Genomic DNA, 17,925 nt, shown 5'->3' with positions numbered 1-17,925 from the left:
CCCAGTTTTCACTCATATTGTTCATATTGTCTGCTCGTTACATCTTGACTGTATTTGTCTGTGCAGGACTGTGTGGGACTCAGTCAGCCACTCATTGTGCAGCTTTCTGCATGCTTGAGAGCACGCTACCCGTACAGACATGTTTGTGTGCACCTTCACTAACCCTTCATAGATAAGAGCACCCTTGTTGATGTTTTGAGGGCATGCCCTAATGTGGGCGCACTCAAACAACCTGGAAATCTTCAGAGATCGTGAGTTCAGGGAAACAAAGAACAAAGAGGCTACAATGGAATTTTAAAACAAGGAAATGTTGTGAAAAAGCAGCTATTTATTATGAAATGGATAGCCAATATGGTTTCCTGAAAAAGTAAAAAACATATTTATTGCACTTATACCACATAATGTCTTTCTATGAAATCGCCTGGCCATGCATCTACATCAAATCAAAATATCATGAAAATGAGAAAAAAATAAATCTAAGTCTCTGACCTGGAGTGAATAAAGACGTCTTGCTGTAGACAAATGTCACATGGGTTATTCCAAAGTTCAGAGGTATGTTATCTCCACTGCCTTCATAACGATCAGTCAAAATAACACTGACATAGATAATGACTGCATGCCACAGACTGGGGAAAAAGGTCTATACTACCTCCTCTGTCATAATGTTACATCACCACTTTAGGCGTGCATTTACATATGTACAGTCTACACACTACATTTGCAATCATGGACTGTCACAAGTGACCAACAACTCTGGCCAGTTTTATTACATTGTTTACCCCAAACACCCTGATTTGGGTTAGTTACAATTAGGACTGTCAAAGTTAACGTGATAACGCCTTAATGCAAATTTGTTTAAATGCCACTAATTTCTTTAACGCATTAACGCAACTTGAGATTTTTAGGTTGTAGCGGACTTAGTTAGAGCTAGAGTGATACTAGTATTATATGAAACTAGAAAACCTAAGGAATCCATAGGTACCAACCATGTCATACTAACGTGACGTGAAAGAGTCTAAATAACACTCCAAACTTGTGCTAAATTTTGGCGAGAAAAAACTGGCATGGCCATTTTCAAAGGGGTCCCTTGACCTCTGACCTCAAGATATGTGAATGAAAATGGGTTCTATGGGTACCCACGAGTCTCCCCTTTACAGACATGCCCACTTTATGATAATCACATGCAGTTTGGGGCAAGTCATAGTCAAGTCAGCACACTGACACACTGACAGCTGTTTTTACCTGTTGGGCTGCAGTTTACCATGTTATGATTTGAGCATATTTTTTAAGCTAAATGCAGTACCTGTGAGGGTTTCTGGACAATATTTGTCATTGTTAGTGTTGTTAATTGATTTCCAATAATAAATATATACATACATTTGCTTAGAGCAGCATATTTGTCCACTCCCATGCTGATAAGAGTATTAAATACTTGACAAATCTCTCTTTGAGGTACATTTAGAACAGAAATAATGTGTGATTAATTTGCGATTAATCGTGATTAAATATTTTAAATGATTGACAGCCCTAATCAAAATAGTTAAATAACAATAGAAATTCAGCAAATATGTTATGCTTAATTGTTTGAAATTAAAAATTGTATTGGATTACATGCCCACAATGGTGGAGGGCAGTACTAGAGGACTTACAGTATAAAGGGAGCCATTTCCTCCTCTGCTTTCTCCTCTGAAAATCCAAGTAATTAAAAGACTAAATACACGCAAAAATTATTGTTGGCAGTTAGTCATTTGCCCCAACAACATTTCAAGCCTCCCCTTTTTCTGCAAGCTTCAGCTGCCTAGACCGATCGGGTAGACTTATTGGACCGTTAGTGGCCAGTCAGTAGTCATTAATTACAAGGCCAACTGAGCTGACACTTGCTGATTGGAATGAGAAGCCCTTGTAAAGGAGACGGCTACAAATTTCCCTGATAGCTCAGACATCCATTACTTAGCTGGATATACTGCCAAAAATGCAGTTGAGGGTGGAGTAAGGAGGTATTCTTTTTCACCAGTGCAATAAAATACTGTGTGTATATATAAATAAATATATTTGTTGTCATATCATATACTGTATGAACTTACTATAAACAGACAAATTAAGTGCACTAGTGCTGGACAAGTCAATATTATTGTTTTTCATGCTCAAATATTCTCAAATTGCTAGATATTGTGGTTCATCATTTCCATTATTGAATTTTATATTAAAACATTAAAAAATGACTCAGTGGGATTAACAGAAGTTGAACCCTGGTTCTCTGTGTTTTTTAAATTGATTTTTATATTGTGTATCCCTTGCCAAATGTCTCTGTTAAATGCCTCTGCAATCAGATGTGGGCGTAGTAAACTGTGCTATAAAACATGGTTTGTAATGCTAAATGAGCAGGATTTTATAGTTTGGTTGCTCATGCATGCATAATATTAAAGAAAGTCTGATACAGGGGCTCATGTATAGTGCACATGAGGATAAACTTGAACACATGCACAATGGCCCCCCAAAGCTTACAAAAGAGAAATTGTGAACCTAGTTACTTTGATCTCATATTAATGAGCTTAATGCTTTAAACATGTTGAACATCACCGTCGCTTTTGGAGTCCAATTGAGGGCAACGTCCTGAAAATTGAGCTTTCTTAACAAATACTAACACTGTAAAACAACTTTGTGTGCCAAAGTTTTGGAGTCAATAAGCAAACTCCCAATATTATTAAAAAGAGACTCATATTTTGTCTTACAAACTGCTGATCTATTTAACCACATTTGAATAATTGCATATGGGCAATGTCAGCTCTGACCAATGGAGATATTCAACAGCATGACCACTGTAATCGCTAGGTGAGAGACAATAACAAATTTATGTTGACTTTGCATTGTTTTCCCAATACTACTCAAAATTTAGTTGGGGACGTTCAAACCACACATATACTGTACATGAACTAAAGTGACTGCAATGGAGATCAACTCATAAGATGGACTAATATGAGTTAATAGTAGGTCTGTCAATCAATTCAAATATTTCATGGCCAATAATCGCAAATGAATCACAATTTTTATCTTTTCAAATTGTACCTTAAAGGGAGATTTGTCAAGTATTTGATACTCTTATTAACATGGGAGTGTGCAAATATGCTTTCTTTATGCAAATGTATGTATATTTGTATTATTGGAAATCAATTAACAACACAAAACAATGACAAATATTGTCCAGAAACCCTCATAGGTACTGTATTTAGCATACAAAATATGCTCGGATAACAACATGGCAAACTGCAGCCCAATAGGCAACAACAGCTGTCAGTGTGTCAGTGTGCTGACTTGACTATGACTTGCCCCAAACTGCATGTGATTATCATAAAGTGGGCATGTCTGTAAAGGGGAGACTTGTGGGTACCCAAAGAACCCATTTTCATTCACATATTTTGAGGTTAGAGGTCAAAGGACCCCTTTGAAAATGGTCAGGCCAGTTTTTCCTCGCCAAAATTTAGCGAACTTTTGGGGCATTATTTAGCCTCCTTAGTGTCAAGCTAGTATGACATGACATGGATTCTTTAGGTTTTCTAGTTTCATACGATGCCAGTATCTTCACTATAGCTTCAATATTAGGCCCACTGCAACCTAAAAATTGCAAGTTGCGTTAATGCGTTGGTGGTGTTAAAATTAATTTGTGTTATATCGCGTTAACTTTGACAGCCCTAGTTAATATACTGTATAATGTACATACAGCCGTGACCAGGTTTTGTTGCTGATTGAGTGTCAGAGACGAACCATAACCATAAATCTACAGTGTCTAATTTCTTAACAAAAGTGAGTTAAATTTCTTGAAATACACAGAAAAGTCATTCATGATTATTCACATAAAAAAAAATCTAAATCATAGTGTATACTATACTCATGATTTTAGGATTTTGATGTAATCCCTTCACTTTTTCACCCTGTATCTAATCCCTTCCTCTGCTCCTCTGGCCTAAAGCTCCCCTCCCCAAGCTCATCACAGCTTGTCACATCATTTTGGGGTCACTTCATATGGAGGCCAGCAGCAGGAGACCTCCGCAGGTTCTAAAAACAGATGTGACAGGCCTATTAAAATGAGTGATCTCTACTGCCCTGCTCTCCTCTGCCGCTGTAGCCAGAATGGGTACTAAGCTGTCTTCCCCAGGGCACGGACAGGAGCAGCAGGGCGCAAAAGGCCTGGAAGATAAGGTGACAGTGGCACATAGCTGGCATTGTGGCAGCTCCCAGAATTATCTCCTGATGAGCTTTTCAATTTTGAGGAGGGCAGTGGAACCTGAGCTCTCATGCCTGAAGGCTGTGAGAGATAAACATAGTCTGGAAAGAGCAAGTGCACATATACATATAAACACTAAGACAGGATGATGTAGTTAGAGCACAGCAACTTCTGAACAGTTCTTTTTTCTGAGCAATTTTGACCATAAACACATTTTATAAAGACTCAGATAAATTGCAATATGTCCATTAATAATCAGAGGAAACACAAAGCCTGGTGCACAAAAGCATTTATTTTGCAGTAGCTGTGTGGAAAGGCAATCCGCTTGTCCCTTTTTGTATCCACAGCAGCCTATACGGTGTCATTGTCTATTCTGCCATCTCCCTGGGATTGTAATAAAACTCTGCAGGTTTAAGTCTCAACACTAACTCATTCCCAGCCACTGGAGCAAAGATTATCCTATATGAAAACCTCTATAGACAGAGGGCATCTGATAAGAACATGTAATATAGGTTATCATGCTCCGGGGTCTAATATAGGTTTAATTTGACTTTGAATCTCTTATTCCAGCGTTTTTCAGCAACAAGCTATGTTTTTCTTTAACAATTACACTTTCATCTCAAAAGTCAGGTATCCAATATTATTCAACTTTAATAATGATTAACAGGGTTGGAGGAGATACAGCGATGCTGTAGACAAGGTAAAACATCGAAATACGCAATTAATCAATTATGTTTGTTTTCAGGTTCATACTTGCACTTTTTGGATTCTACTAGAACAAGTTGACATGGTTTAATGTTCAAAAAACGCTTTATTTTTCTCATACCGGCTGTGCTGCAGCACCTCTTTTCACCCTTTGTCTTTGTGTTTGGATTTCACAGACCGGAGACAACTCCGGTCAAACTAGGCAGCGCTTATCATATATAAATCAATATTCTGTTACTGTAATGCCTATTTTTCGCCTCAAATGTTTTCAGAAACATCTTGTAGTGTACTGTTTAGCTCTAAAATGAGAATGTTTGTGACCTGGCAACCATGTTGAGATCAGTTGACGAAATACCAGCCGGAGCACAACGCTCTCTCTCTGAAATGACCTGTGATTGGTCAAAGTCTCCCGTCACTGGCTAGATTTTCTAAAGCCTGAAAACAGAGCCATGTGGAGGTGCAGAAGTCTTGTTATCTCTCAGAACACTTGAATTACAATATGCTGAAAGGTTATTATAGAATTTTTGCCAAATGATGCCAAAAATATACGGCCAACTGCCACGTTAAGTGTAAGTATAAGATGTCACTTAGCTATAAGTGTAATTTATCCATCCATCCATCTGCAACCGCTTATCCCGTTAGGGGTCGCGGGGGGGCTGGAGCCGATCCCAGCCGACATTGGGCGAAGGCAGGGTACACCCTGGACAGGTCGCCAGTCCATCGCAGGGCTGACACATAGAGACAGACAACCATTCACGCTCACATTCACACCTACGGGCAATTTTAGAGTCCACAATTAACCTAACCTGCATGTCTTTGGACTGTGGGAGGAAACCGGAGTACCCGGAGAAAACCCACGCTCACACGGGGAGAACATGCAAACTCCACACAGAAGGGTCCCAAGCCGGATTCGAACCTGCAACCCTCTAGCTGTGAGGCGCCAGTGCTAACCACTGCACCACCGGTCAAAGTCTCCCATCACTGGCTAGATTTTCTAAAGGCTGAAAACAGAGCCATGTGGAGGTGCAGAAGTCTTGTTATCTCTCAGAACACTTGAATTACAATATGCTGAAAGGTTATTATAGAATTTTTGCCAAATGATGCCAAAAATATACGGCCAACTGCCACGTTAAGTGTAAGTATAAGATGTCACTTAGCTATAAGTGTAATTTATATTGTAAATTAATTCACTTTGATTCTCACAAACTGTCGTTTTGGTCACATGATGTTGGCACAGGTTACCATGGTTACACGTCTCCACGTCTCCAATCGACTAAGAGGCTCTCAGAAAGCTCCTGCCAGAAAGCCCAATCTGCTCTGATTGGTCAGCTTGCTCATTATTGTGATTGGTCAACTAAACCAAACTTTTCGAACCCCGCTCCAGCTCTACTACAACTAGTTTTGTTTGAGGGCGTGCCAAACTAGCCGTTGTGTTACTTGGTGACATCACAATGTTACGGAAGAAAAGTTAGGACTTCAATCAAGGTGTTTCAGGCAGTTCAGGAGCAGTGTTTCTGTGGGGGAGAGTAACTCCCTTTGGCGTAGACTTTGGGCTTTGTAACTTTGCAGACCTTTTGCATGCACAAAAAAACTATTTAACACACAATTTGAAAGGGAAAAAGCATATCATAATAGGTATCCTTTAAACAAGTGCTGGTAGAGAAACCTGGTTTATTAATCTTTTAATGACTAACTTCTCCTGTTAGTCAAAATACATTTACAATAATTACAATACATTTGGTCATTTTAATTAAACGACTGTTAGATAATATCTGATGCTTAACCACATTTACATTGTGCTGTACTACTCACTTTTGGACTTGACATATAGTATATCAGCACTCCATAATAACAAGAGACGAAAACAGAAATCAACATAGAGCAGTGGTCTCAAACTCAATTTACCTGGGGGCCGCTGGAGGCAGAGTCTGGGTGAGGCTGGGCCGCATCAGGTATTCCACAAAAAAAGCTTTGTTAAAAAAAAAAACAATCTTCTCAAACGTCATTATTAACAGTTCTTTAACTTGAATGGGTTCTTCTGAACATGAACTGTCCTGAACATTAATGGAACATTGAAGAACATGAACGGTTCTTCTGAACATGGCCTCTATTGCGTCTCCCACTTTTCCTGAAATTGTCTGTGCTCGTCACCAACCTTTCTCTTCACTGCAGGCTTTGAAAAAGACATGATTGGGGCTGTGTGACAAGATATATATTCATTCCACTTGGTGTCACTCCGCAATAAAGTTGTGCCTGCTGTGTTTGTGTTGCTCTGCAATTACACCACCAAACCGCTAGTTGGCGGCGGCGTCTCTATGAGTTTCCTTCTTCTTCTTGTACTACAAACAGAAACTGAGCGGAGTTGGAGCTAATAACTGTTGAACCACAGAACTTCTACTGATATTACTGCAACGCCGAAAAGAGAAAATATATCTGAGTGGATTTGTGTGAACAAACATTGAAAAGATGGAGGCAGAGAGAAGTAGAACTTTCTGTGGTTGTCCGGGGTCCTGGCCGCTCAGCATCGCTGAGAGACTGGACCAATCACAGCTGTTGCGGTCTGCGTCGCCGCGACGTGTAGTTACATTTCTGGAGAGGTGCACGTCAGGCTACGGCGTCGATTCAACGCAGAAGTATAAATCAAGCTTTAATCAAGCTTATGCGATGTTACACGGGCGCCGCCACAGTTGTTGTGAAATGTTTCTCTGCTTGCATCAAGCCCGGCCGATTGCCCGCCCCCGGGAGCCATATACCCCACTGTGATTGGTAGGTTCGTTCAGCTCGGGCTCGCGCAACAAAGGGACCTTCCACGGCAAACTGCCATTCACATAAAACTCGCGGGCCGAGGGCGCCTGGTTAGCTCAGTTGGTAGAGCGGGCGCCCATGTAACAAGACTTGGTCCTGACCGCGGCGGCCCGGGTTCGAATCCGGCCTGTGGCCCTTTCCGCATCCACTCTCTCTCTCCCCCCTTTCCAAGACTCTATCCACTGTCCTGTCAATAAAAATGAAAAAATGCCCCCAAAAAAAACTTTATAAAAAACTTTATAAAAAAAAAAAAAAATTTGCGGGCCGCACTAACATTAAACTTTCATATCAAGGTGGGGGCCACAAAATATCGTCTTGCGGGCCGCAATTGGCCCGCGGGCCGCGAGTTTGAGACCCCTGACATAGAGGAAAAAAGTAAAAATTTGAGAAAAGCAATTTATATTCCTGTGAAGAGCGACACTGTAGGGGCTTCTGTGTATCCGACCTCTGTCAAATCTCTTATAAAAACAAATCAAAGTGTTTCTAACATTCCTCTTCAACACCTTGGTCCATGTTTGAATTGTAAATTTGTTGGCACGAGGTGAGGAGGGAGCTGCTGTTCCAGAATTATCTATTCTGTTGGAAGGGCTGCCAGAATGTGTGAGAGGGTCTTCCTCTGAGGGCCGCGGCTCTGAGCTGCTGTCTCCTGCAATCCACCCTGATCAATGGCTCGCCCTGCGATGAGCCAGCTCCCTCCCTGGCTGAGGGGCAAAGGAAGCTAGTTGAAAAAAGGAGCATTTTCTCCTCAACACAACAACACACGCAAAATTAATATGAGATCAAACTAACTAGGTTTGCAATTTCTCTTTTGTCAGAGGGGCCCTCGTCCACGTGTTCAAGTGTAAGTTTATGCTCATGGGCACTATACATGAGCACCTGCATCAGACTCTTTTTAATACTATGCATGCATGAGCAACCAAACCATAAAATCATGCTCATTTAGCTTTACAAACCATGTTTTATAGCACAGTTTAATCAAAGTGCGCATGGCTACCAAAATTATTAAATTATCATTTATATTTATCATGGTATATAATTACAAAACCCTAAGATCATTGGAATCATTAAATGGTGGGTCAATTATTTGAGTTTTTTTTAGGTTTTTATATCATTCTGTAGCTTCGTAGTGGTGTTCCTTATATATTCAAATTTTATCCAAAGTATGTATGTTTTAATGTCAAAATGCTGTTTTCCCCAGCCCTTCTAAAACCTTTTTCCCACGTGACCTGACCTGGTACCTGCATGATAATACTGCTACATGTACAGTATACTGTATATATACAACCTTATAGTCAGTGTATTAACATTACATACAATAACTCTCCCAGTTTTGAGAAGCAGACAGGAGTGCCAGCACGGAAGTTAAGCAATGTACTGCTGTGGATGCCACGTTAGTTCGGATCTGAAAGTCACACAATAACACAAACAAACTAACTGATCGATGCAGCGGTAGACCAGCAACTCCTGTGTTCCTCGAGATAAAATGGCTGTTTTTGTGAATGGAGTGTGGTTTGGTCTTGAAGACAGCGATATAACGGCTTCAGTCCCCTGGCAGAATGAGCTGTCTGATGGCAAGTTAAAGCGGTGAAAATATTCGAAGTATTGGGTACACTGGTATTGGTCTTTTTTTAGGTTGCTAAAATACGTTTTGCTGCTGCTCCCGTCCACAGTCGCTTTACCTCGCAGCCAGATGGACCTGCCCTTTAACGACCATCCTATGGGGACCAAAAATATTCATTATAATTTTAATGGCAATGGACCAAAGTGTTTGTTAAACTAACAAACTTTGCCATCCTTGGGCTCCGCAACCAGCAAAGAAAAATAAAAGCAAACAAAGAATACACATGTAATAATATGCATAAATGGTCCTGCAGATACAGTAGATGACCCGTGCAGTTTCTCGACAAGGGGACAAAGAGGAGGAGATGAGGGAGGACAAGTGTACCAGAGGCGAGGGCTTGTCTCAGTGGGGCGGTGGAGGGAGCGAGGGAGGTGATGGAAGCTAAACTAGCATGAAACTGCCTTCCGTCACGGATTACCAAGGCAGCGCTTTTCATTACCTGCCTTTCATAACAAGATATTTATGGCAACAGGAGGCGTTGGAAAGGCATGAGACACATGCAACCCATTTGCCTCCGAGATCCAATACCAGTGTTAGTGTGTGTGTGCGTGTGTGTGTGTGTGTGTGTGTGCGCGAGTGAGAGTAAATGGTGCAGAAAGAAAGTGAATTGTGTAGGGAAATGGCTGCTGCGATATGCTATATTATTGTCTATTTCACAGTTGTATGAGTTTGCTGACTGGATTGTTGGAGGGTGTTTTTAACAGGGGCATGTCTAAGTTGAAGAATGCATGTAAGATCATTTAAAGGTGTAGCTTGTAACTGGTTTTAAAACTCATGTGACCTGCAGATAATCGTGATCATCTATATCTGCATGCATGTTGTGACATGTGCAATGTCTTATCGTGATGATTCTCAGTCATGCAGGTCATAGGCCATCTATGTAATGCAACTTGACTGGCTGTCTGATCTTGCCGATTTCATCCAGTTCATAATACAATACAAGTAGTCCACATATTTGACCTTTACATGACTACTGTCTTGTTAAACCATGACAGTAAATAATAACAAACAGGTTTATAATGAACACAAACACTAATGTGGGTATCTCTTCGTGGTGGGAATCACAAGAGGTCCCACGACATGATATTATCATGATATTTTTTTATTGCGATTTTAAACATTTTGCGATATGCTATGAGTATTACGATTAGATATATTGCGATTTATTACCTTTTGTCAACTGCAAATTATGCCGTTTGTCAACATCTGTTTTATCTAATAAGGTCCAGTTTTCACTCTGTTCATCTCAGCGATGCTACGCTGTATTGATTATTTCCACCACCCCTAGTATCTCAGTCTTGGACGATCTGATGCCGACATACACAGTGTTCCAGAGACCAAAACAAAAACGCTACAGATAAATTTGTAATGACACACTGTGATTCAAAGCTGATTTGATACGGTTCAATTCAGCCGAGATCAGGATTTGAATGTTTTAACTTTTTTAATAATGAAAGTATGATTAAAATAAATCAATAATTTCCTTCATTTTTTATTTCAAATACTGAATCAGAAACTCCGCAGAAAATATTGTCTTCTGCCACATTGATAATGGTAAAGACAGGCAGTGATACACTGGATAATTCTATGGTCAGTTCCTTAGGAGGATGAATTTTTCACTAAAATACTGCTGACTGGGTATTGTTTATGTTGATTACTAGGTCAGTTTCATCCCTTTGAATGTGATATTTTCAATAACTGTATGTGCAAGTAAATAAAACAGAACCTAGGACATAACTTCAGTACCCAAGGGCCAGATGTATAAACGATGCGTGTGCCTTTTCCCACACATAAACTAGTATTTATCAAGGAAGAATGTGCGCTGAGAATGTGCGCGTCTTTTGCATATGTCACACCAGGCGTACCAGGGTTTAGCTGAGATAGCTGCGGGTGATATGATGAGGAGGATATTGAATATAAGTTGAGCGACGGGCAACATTGTTTTTAGGTTGCATGCCAATTTCACAGATTGTGTTATTATTTTTGCAGGCGACACAGCGTTCTGTAAAATGTCAATCAAAGGCGCATTTATAAACTTAATTTTAAATGACTTATAAGTGATCATTCATCAAGACTTTATCAATCTTTTTATTTACATTTGAGCTATCATCCCCCCTGTTATCATTTAATTGTATTGTGAAGAACTTTATAAAGTCTGTTTCAACATGAGCACTATGAATGAATCTTTGATCATCCTTCTGATGTTTAATAATAATAATAATAATAATAATAATAATGATGTTTGATAATTTACTGCAATGATGATTTGCAGAAACTTGATGAATTAGGTTTATGGATGCTACAAATAGCCACAGCTGTGCGTAATGACAGCTGTTCTGGCACCGTTGGAGAACCCCTCCCATGCGACACAGTCGGTAAATTGCACTTACTCTGTCATATTTCTCATTGACAGGTCTAATGAGCACAAGTATTGATATTCAAACAGATGTTTAAGGGTGTTTCTACATCCATTTATGGCTAACTGTGGCTGTGAAAATGAGGCTTTTGCATTCTGTAGTCGTGTAACCTGACATTGTGGGAATGTTTTGGATGGCTTGAAGCAGGTATGTGATCTGGGAATGTTGCAAGGTAACAGGAGAGGGATGGGCAGCACAAAGGCACAGGAGTACAGTGAGGCAGTTACTTAGAAAGATCCTTTTTGACATCCTTATCAATCTTTTTCTCTTCTAAATTTTGTGCAGAATTTAGTTGGGATCTGTGGTTGTGCATTGATGTAGCCGAATCTGACTCTGTTGTTGTCCGATTACTCATTTTTACCCCCCTAACAAACATTGAAGTGCCAAAGGTCCACACTCATACCCTCTGTCCCTCCATATATTCTATCTGATAGTAAGCATTGGATGCGACCCAGATTGGATATGTTTATTTTTGTCGTCGTCTTCAGGAACAGGAACAGTCCGACACCTCCAAGATCAAAACAACCATGTCCTTTTTTCTCCCTCACCCTTTTCACAGGCCACCAGTCTGTGCATGTGGGCGTGAGGAGTGTTGTGTGTGCATGGACTTCCAATCAGTGGAAGCTGCGGACGGCCCGTTGCCCTACGCTCGCAGGCAGCCATCTGTCAGCTGACGCTCGGTCGCCACGGCAATCAGAACGCTCTGCGGCGGGTCCAATCTGTTCCACCACAGGTAGGGCTGTGGGAGGGTTGCCATCACTCTACACACTCTATCTTTTGATTCCTTCTCTCCAGTCCATCCTTTTGTAACATCATCACTCACTCCTCGCCATCTTTTCTTCTCAACCCCTCCATCATTATCCCTTTGACTCCTGTTTTATCCCTCTTCTGTCCCTTTTAACCACTTTTTGAGTTCACTGACATTCTTTAAATAAATTGAATTGCTTTTTGTACCCACAAACTGTTACGCAAATCCTTCATAGTCACCTGCCGACTTCATTGGGTTTTTATAAAAGTAATGCACTTTTCCATATGACATATGGTCAGCTAAGCCCTCAGAATACAGACACTCAAAATATTTCAATAGGTTATCCTTAACCTCCAGTGTCAGACCACAGTCCAAAAAATATAACAGTGTGACTCAGAATGTAGAGGTGAAACCAAAAGAAGCAGTACTGATATCCTGAGCCACCTGCACCGCTTCCCTTTCCTGGCAGGAGCATCACACCACTTGTGTCATAATGATGGCAGCGTGCTAAGTGTGGTGCATCAGTGGTCACTCCAGCCTGCTAAATGTGCCATGCTATACCCAAGCCATGCCAGGCAGGACTCTCCCTCTTCGTGCCTCTCAGTTGGCTAAAGGCCCAACTGTTAATCTGATCAGAGCCATGCTAATGGCAGAAGGCAGCCCTCCTAACCAGACTGCTAGCCAGGCCAAGAAGCCTGAAGCAGTGGAGGTGACATCCTGAGCTCTACACTCTACACCCAGAACAGAGCTTTAGGAGACTGATTTGGCTTTCTCTCCTCATTAAGCCACTGAAACAGATGTGGAAATGAATTTTCTGTCACAATTAAATTATTTGAGAATAAAAGTATTGATGTAGAAGTATTGTGTGACATTTTCGATTGCCTGGCTAATTTAATTTATTAAAGATGATTATGGAAGAGTTTCACTGGCCTCCAAGTGCCCTCAGTTCACACCTACTTTTTCTTTAAGTTGTGATTCACTATTTACTTATTTGTTGTGGTTTAATCTTCTGTTTCGGTGCTATTGTGGTGTAACTGCAAAACATACTGGTGTAAGGGCACTGACACACCAAGCCTAATTTTTGCAGTGTGTCCTGCACCGTTGGCTCTAGTCGGCCCGTGTTGGAAGCTTTTCGTCGATTCAGCATGTTGAATCGGCGGCAGAGCCCGTTGGTCTGAGAAATCAGCTGTTCAGCTTAAAGGAATCAGTGCACGAGAAGACAAACGGAAGTGAGGAAAGCAATCAAACGTCAAAGAGGTCAAGAGGTCAAGAGGCTTTTTTCAAGTATTCGCATCTGATTTGATTTTCACAACGACATGGCCATCTGGAATGAATCTAAGTGGCAAACAAGAGTGGTGTGAAAATGGTCGCAGGTGCAGAACGTACGTGGTAGTTTGCTGTTGGCTATAGTCTTCGCGTTGAATGTCCTGGTGTCTCCTTCAACTGTTATGGCGTTAAAGTTTGGGGAGTCTTTAGGGGCCATTCACATGGCGCTTTTTTTGTGTGCTCAAACGTGGGAGCGACACCCAAGCGCATATTTTTCGGCTGCGCGCCGACATAAAAATAGTTCAACTTTTGAAACGCTGCAGCGCACACCGCATGTCATATGATGAGGAACAACCAATCACAGCCAGCAGATATCTTTTCTTTCTTTCGTAAATACCAGTCTACGGTAAATATATGCAGGAGAAGTTAATCATTTTAGTGCAGGGCTACCAAGAGCTTTACATCTGTCCCAATGTCACAACATCCGGTTGAAAGATTAGCCAACTTGACACAGAGAAATCGAGCAGTGAAGCTACTTTGAGGGAATGGAAATCCATTTATCTTTGTTTTGACTTTCTTCAGTTTGGTCAGTGAGGCTTTTACTGATAAATTACCGCAACTTCATCATCATCATTGCAGAATGCAGGTTTTGGTTGCTTAGTAACGTCAGGTGCGACAGTAGCGCCACCTCCCTAGCACATTGGATAAAAGGGTAAAAGCGGCATGGCTGGTGTTTTCCATGCGTTTTTAGATCCAACATGTGAACGGGCCCTTAGATAGCCACTCTTCATCCCAATCATGAACAAAATACTGAAGATTATAGTCAGTTTTTAGTAGCACTTGAAATACTTGTCAAACCTGACATTTACTGACTTCTATATATTATTTCATGCCACCACGCAGTTGGCTTGTAGTGTCGTCTATTAGTAACAGTTCATGTACATTTTTACATCTGTTCAATTTCATTACACATTCCTTTAATTAACATTTCATTTTACCACTGCAAAACGAAAATAACCTTCATTAAATGCCATAATTGTAGGTAATGTGCAATCTGTTTGTGCACATCAATCTGCAAAAAGGAGGGAGTAAGACAAGAGACACAAGAAACAAGAGATAAATACATCTGTATTGTCATCAGTGATGTTAGACAAACACTGACAGAAATACAACAGCATACTGAGACATTTTTGCCTCTCAATGACATTGGAAGAGGTGGCATATTCAAAGCAAATGACAGTTTATTCACAAGTTTTTATGTTTAGATTTAATTAATTAGGTGTTTTTTAACAAGCCAGGTCATATCAAACTGTTTGATGATTATAACATTTACACATTTATACTCTTCATTGTATATATTTCACTACAGTAGCAGATGTTAAGGAACTATGGGTTATTGAAGTATCCCATTAAATGTTTACATAGTCTGACCACCTCTGACACACATACTAGACACACATGCACAGACTGCTATTCAGAATGCATCAGGTTTTATTTATCTTTGAAGCACATAGTGACACACAAGCAGACACACTGTGTGCCACACACATCGCTAAGCAAAGCACATTTTTTGTGCATGCGTCATACATGTTGGTACACCGCTGTATCTGCCCATCTACGAGGGAGACCTTTACAGTAAAACCTCCAGCGGGGCTGTGTGACCACACATGTCAGGGCTCTTTCATATCTTTTATGAGATACTCCAAAATAGATAACATCTTGGCAGCAGCTGCCCAAACAAAGCAGAACATGCAGATGGAGCTTTGCAGGAGGACTTTTATCTGTTATTCTAACTTTTACGATTAGCAAATAAGATTTGTGTCTTCAAGCCATGGTGATACGATATTCACCACAGTTACAGCAAAAGCTTTCCTGAGTCAACAATAGTCAATGTAAGTATTCTGATTGCTACTTTTATTTCTATGGTTTTGTACTTCCAAGTCCTGGAACTGTTGGGTTGCCCACATCCTTTTTGCCACACCCACAGCATGGTGCTTTCATTACAACCAATCTGTATGTCATCTGTGCCAAAATCACCCACTTCCAATTAAAAGATGAAGATCGTCCACATAAAGTTATGTCTCTCAAATCCTTGTTTTTGGACTTAGTTTTGAAATTTTGTCTGCCAGTTCTCTCCCCTCTGCTGGCACAGTGCTAAAACAAAGTGAGCAGAAGGGACTGGCAGAGTAAGAACACCAAAATTAAATAACGTCCCCTGTTGTTCAGAATGTAGGTTGGTGAAATTTAAATTGGACAATATGTGGATTTCATAAAATTATACAATACTTTTATTTATAAATTTGTTGCTCGTGTGTATTCTTCAAAACTGGTATGCCTCAAGTTTCCACATGAATAGGACCTTGCTGTCACTCCTACATATGTCCAACATAAAGTTAATCTAATGAAAAACCTTTCCAAAATTATACTTATTCGTGCTGACCACAGTTATGATAAACACACCATGTGTTTATGTTCTGTAGCTTCAGGCCGTGTTCTGTGACTTTCCCAGCATTTACATGACAAACAATACCATAAACAAGTTTGCTAACCACAGTTAGGCCGGGCCTCCCACTGTAGTGAATTTTACAGCGTCTGTTCAAGTTAAGTTCGGCCAAAACAGTGGAGGCATGGGGTTTATATGCTCAACACTGTGAGCCAAACCACTGTTATTCAAAACCCGACCACAATACACAGTTGGGTTCTGGACACTGGAACGTAAACGTGGTCTTTTTTTCCTCCAAAAGCTTGTTAGAAGTTGGCATTTCCTCTTTTTCTTTTCTTTGAACTAGTGGTTGACAGGTATTCCTCAGGACCTTCCAACCACAACATTCATGGCTATTGCTCCAACAAGATCAAGTTTAGTATAAGGAGAAAACACTTCCTTACGCCACACAAGTTTATGAAAACACCTTAAAGATTTTCAAGAGAGATGTGAATGGGAGGAAATTCAAGAAGACACTGGAAAATGCTGCCGACAAATGAGTTCCAGTATTGTCCCTCTCCAGTTCAAATTAATTGGCTGTTGCAATCACCACCAATACCACAATAACCTTTAGTTAGGCATGCATTATTAGAGAGCAAACTACAAGAATTGCACAGCAGGAAGGGCTCGTCAAACTCAAAAACTGTACACAATAATGATCAGCACATCTATGAACACCTGGAGAAAGCCTTGCTATTGGCCACCGTGTAATTATCTACCATTGCGACTGATACTACTATTTTCCATAAGCAATACAACAAAAGCAAATCTTGTCAGTTAGGGGTAACTGTATTGTAGATCAGAAAGTGTTTCGAGAATAGACATTTATAGATGGACGACGCATCTCCACTCTCTCACACTGTACAAAAGTGAAGCCGAAATATCCCGGATACGGGGAGCTGCCGTCTTGAGATTTTGACGTGCCAGATTCTGTCTGGAGCCGTGGAATCAAGGACCAATCACGAGCCGAGCACGGTCGCAGCTTGCTAGCGTGAGCCACCTAGCTGCTACGTTAGCACCACGGTAGCTGTTTGGCTAGAAACCCACAACAACTAACCATAATATCTCTATAACTACATTATGATCAAATTGACACATGTTCTATTACATAGACTCATGATGTCACACTGACCTTTTATAGCATCAAATAACTAATTAAAAGCAAACTTATCAGAAATATGAACACTTCAGTGTGATAAGAACTACCTAAAATGACAGAAACCATCTTTGGGAAAAAGTTTTTGACGTGTACTTTAACTTTTTATTTGTCCCACCCGCTAACATTGAGGAGGCGGGCTTCATGACCAATACTGCAACCAGCCACCAGGGGGCGATTTGCTTAATTTTTTTAGGGAGCTGTCATGTCATTCATCTTTATATACAGTCTATGGTTCGGCGTCTGAGGCATCTATGATTGTGGTTTTGTTACGCCCCGGCCGGTTTGAAGTGGTGTGCCTTAAACTAAAAAGCTACATCCGGCCAGCTTTGGCTTATGAACTTCAAAACATGTCATTTTCTAAGTTGTTGCCACAATAACTCCAAAGGCCTTATCCTCCTCATGCTACTGGAGCTGCTATGTCATAGAAGTTTATAAGCCTTCAGCCATGTAGTTAACTCAAGAAGCTCTCTAGTCAAAAGCTTCTTTGGTTAACTAGTTGG

At 40.6% G+C, this 17,925-nt stretch overlaps 1 long non-coding RNA gene across 3 annotated transcripts in view; it reads left to right on the top strand.

Annotated features, from left to right (window-relative positions):
- Positions 1-17,925, top strand: part of LOC141759302 (uncharacterized) — a 162,534-nt gene that overhangs the window by 42,470 nt on the left and 102,139 nt on the right. For all 3 annotated transcript variants that reach the window (XR_012592092.1, XR_012592093.1, XR_012592091.1), the window contains exon 2: positions 12,330-12,503. This is a non-coding gene — a long non-coding RNA (uncharacterized LOC141759302). The remainder of the gene's footprint in view (positions 1-12,329; positions 12,504-17,925) is intronic.

This window comes from Sebastes fasciatus, chromosome 2 (genome assembly GCF_043250625.1).
Source record: "Sebastes fasciatus isolate fSebFas1 chromosome 2, fSebFas1.pri, whole genome shotgun sequence".
In the NCBI taxonomy this organism is placed as follows: Eukaryota; Metazoa; Chordata; class Actinopteri; order Perciformes; family Sebastidae; genus Sebastes; species Sebastes fasciatus.
The sequence above is the reverse complement of the archived record's forward strand: the minus strand, read 5'-3'. Positions and strand labels throughout refer to the sequence as shown.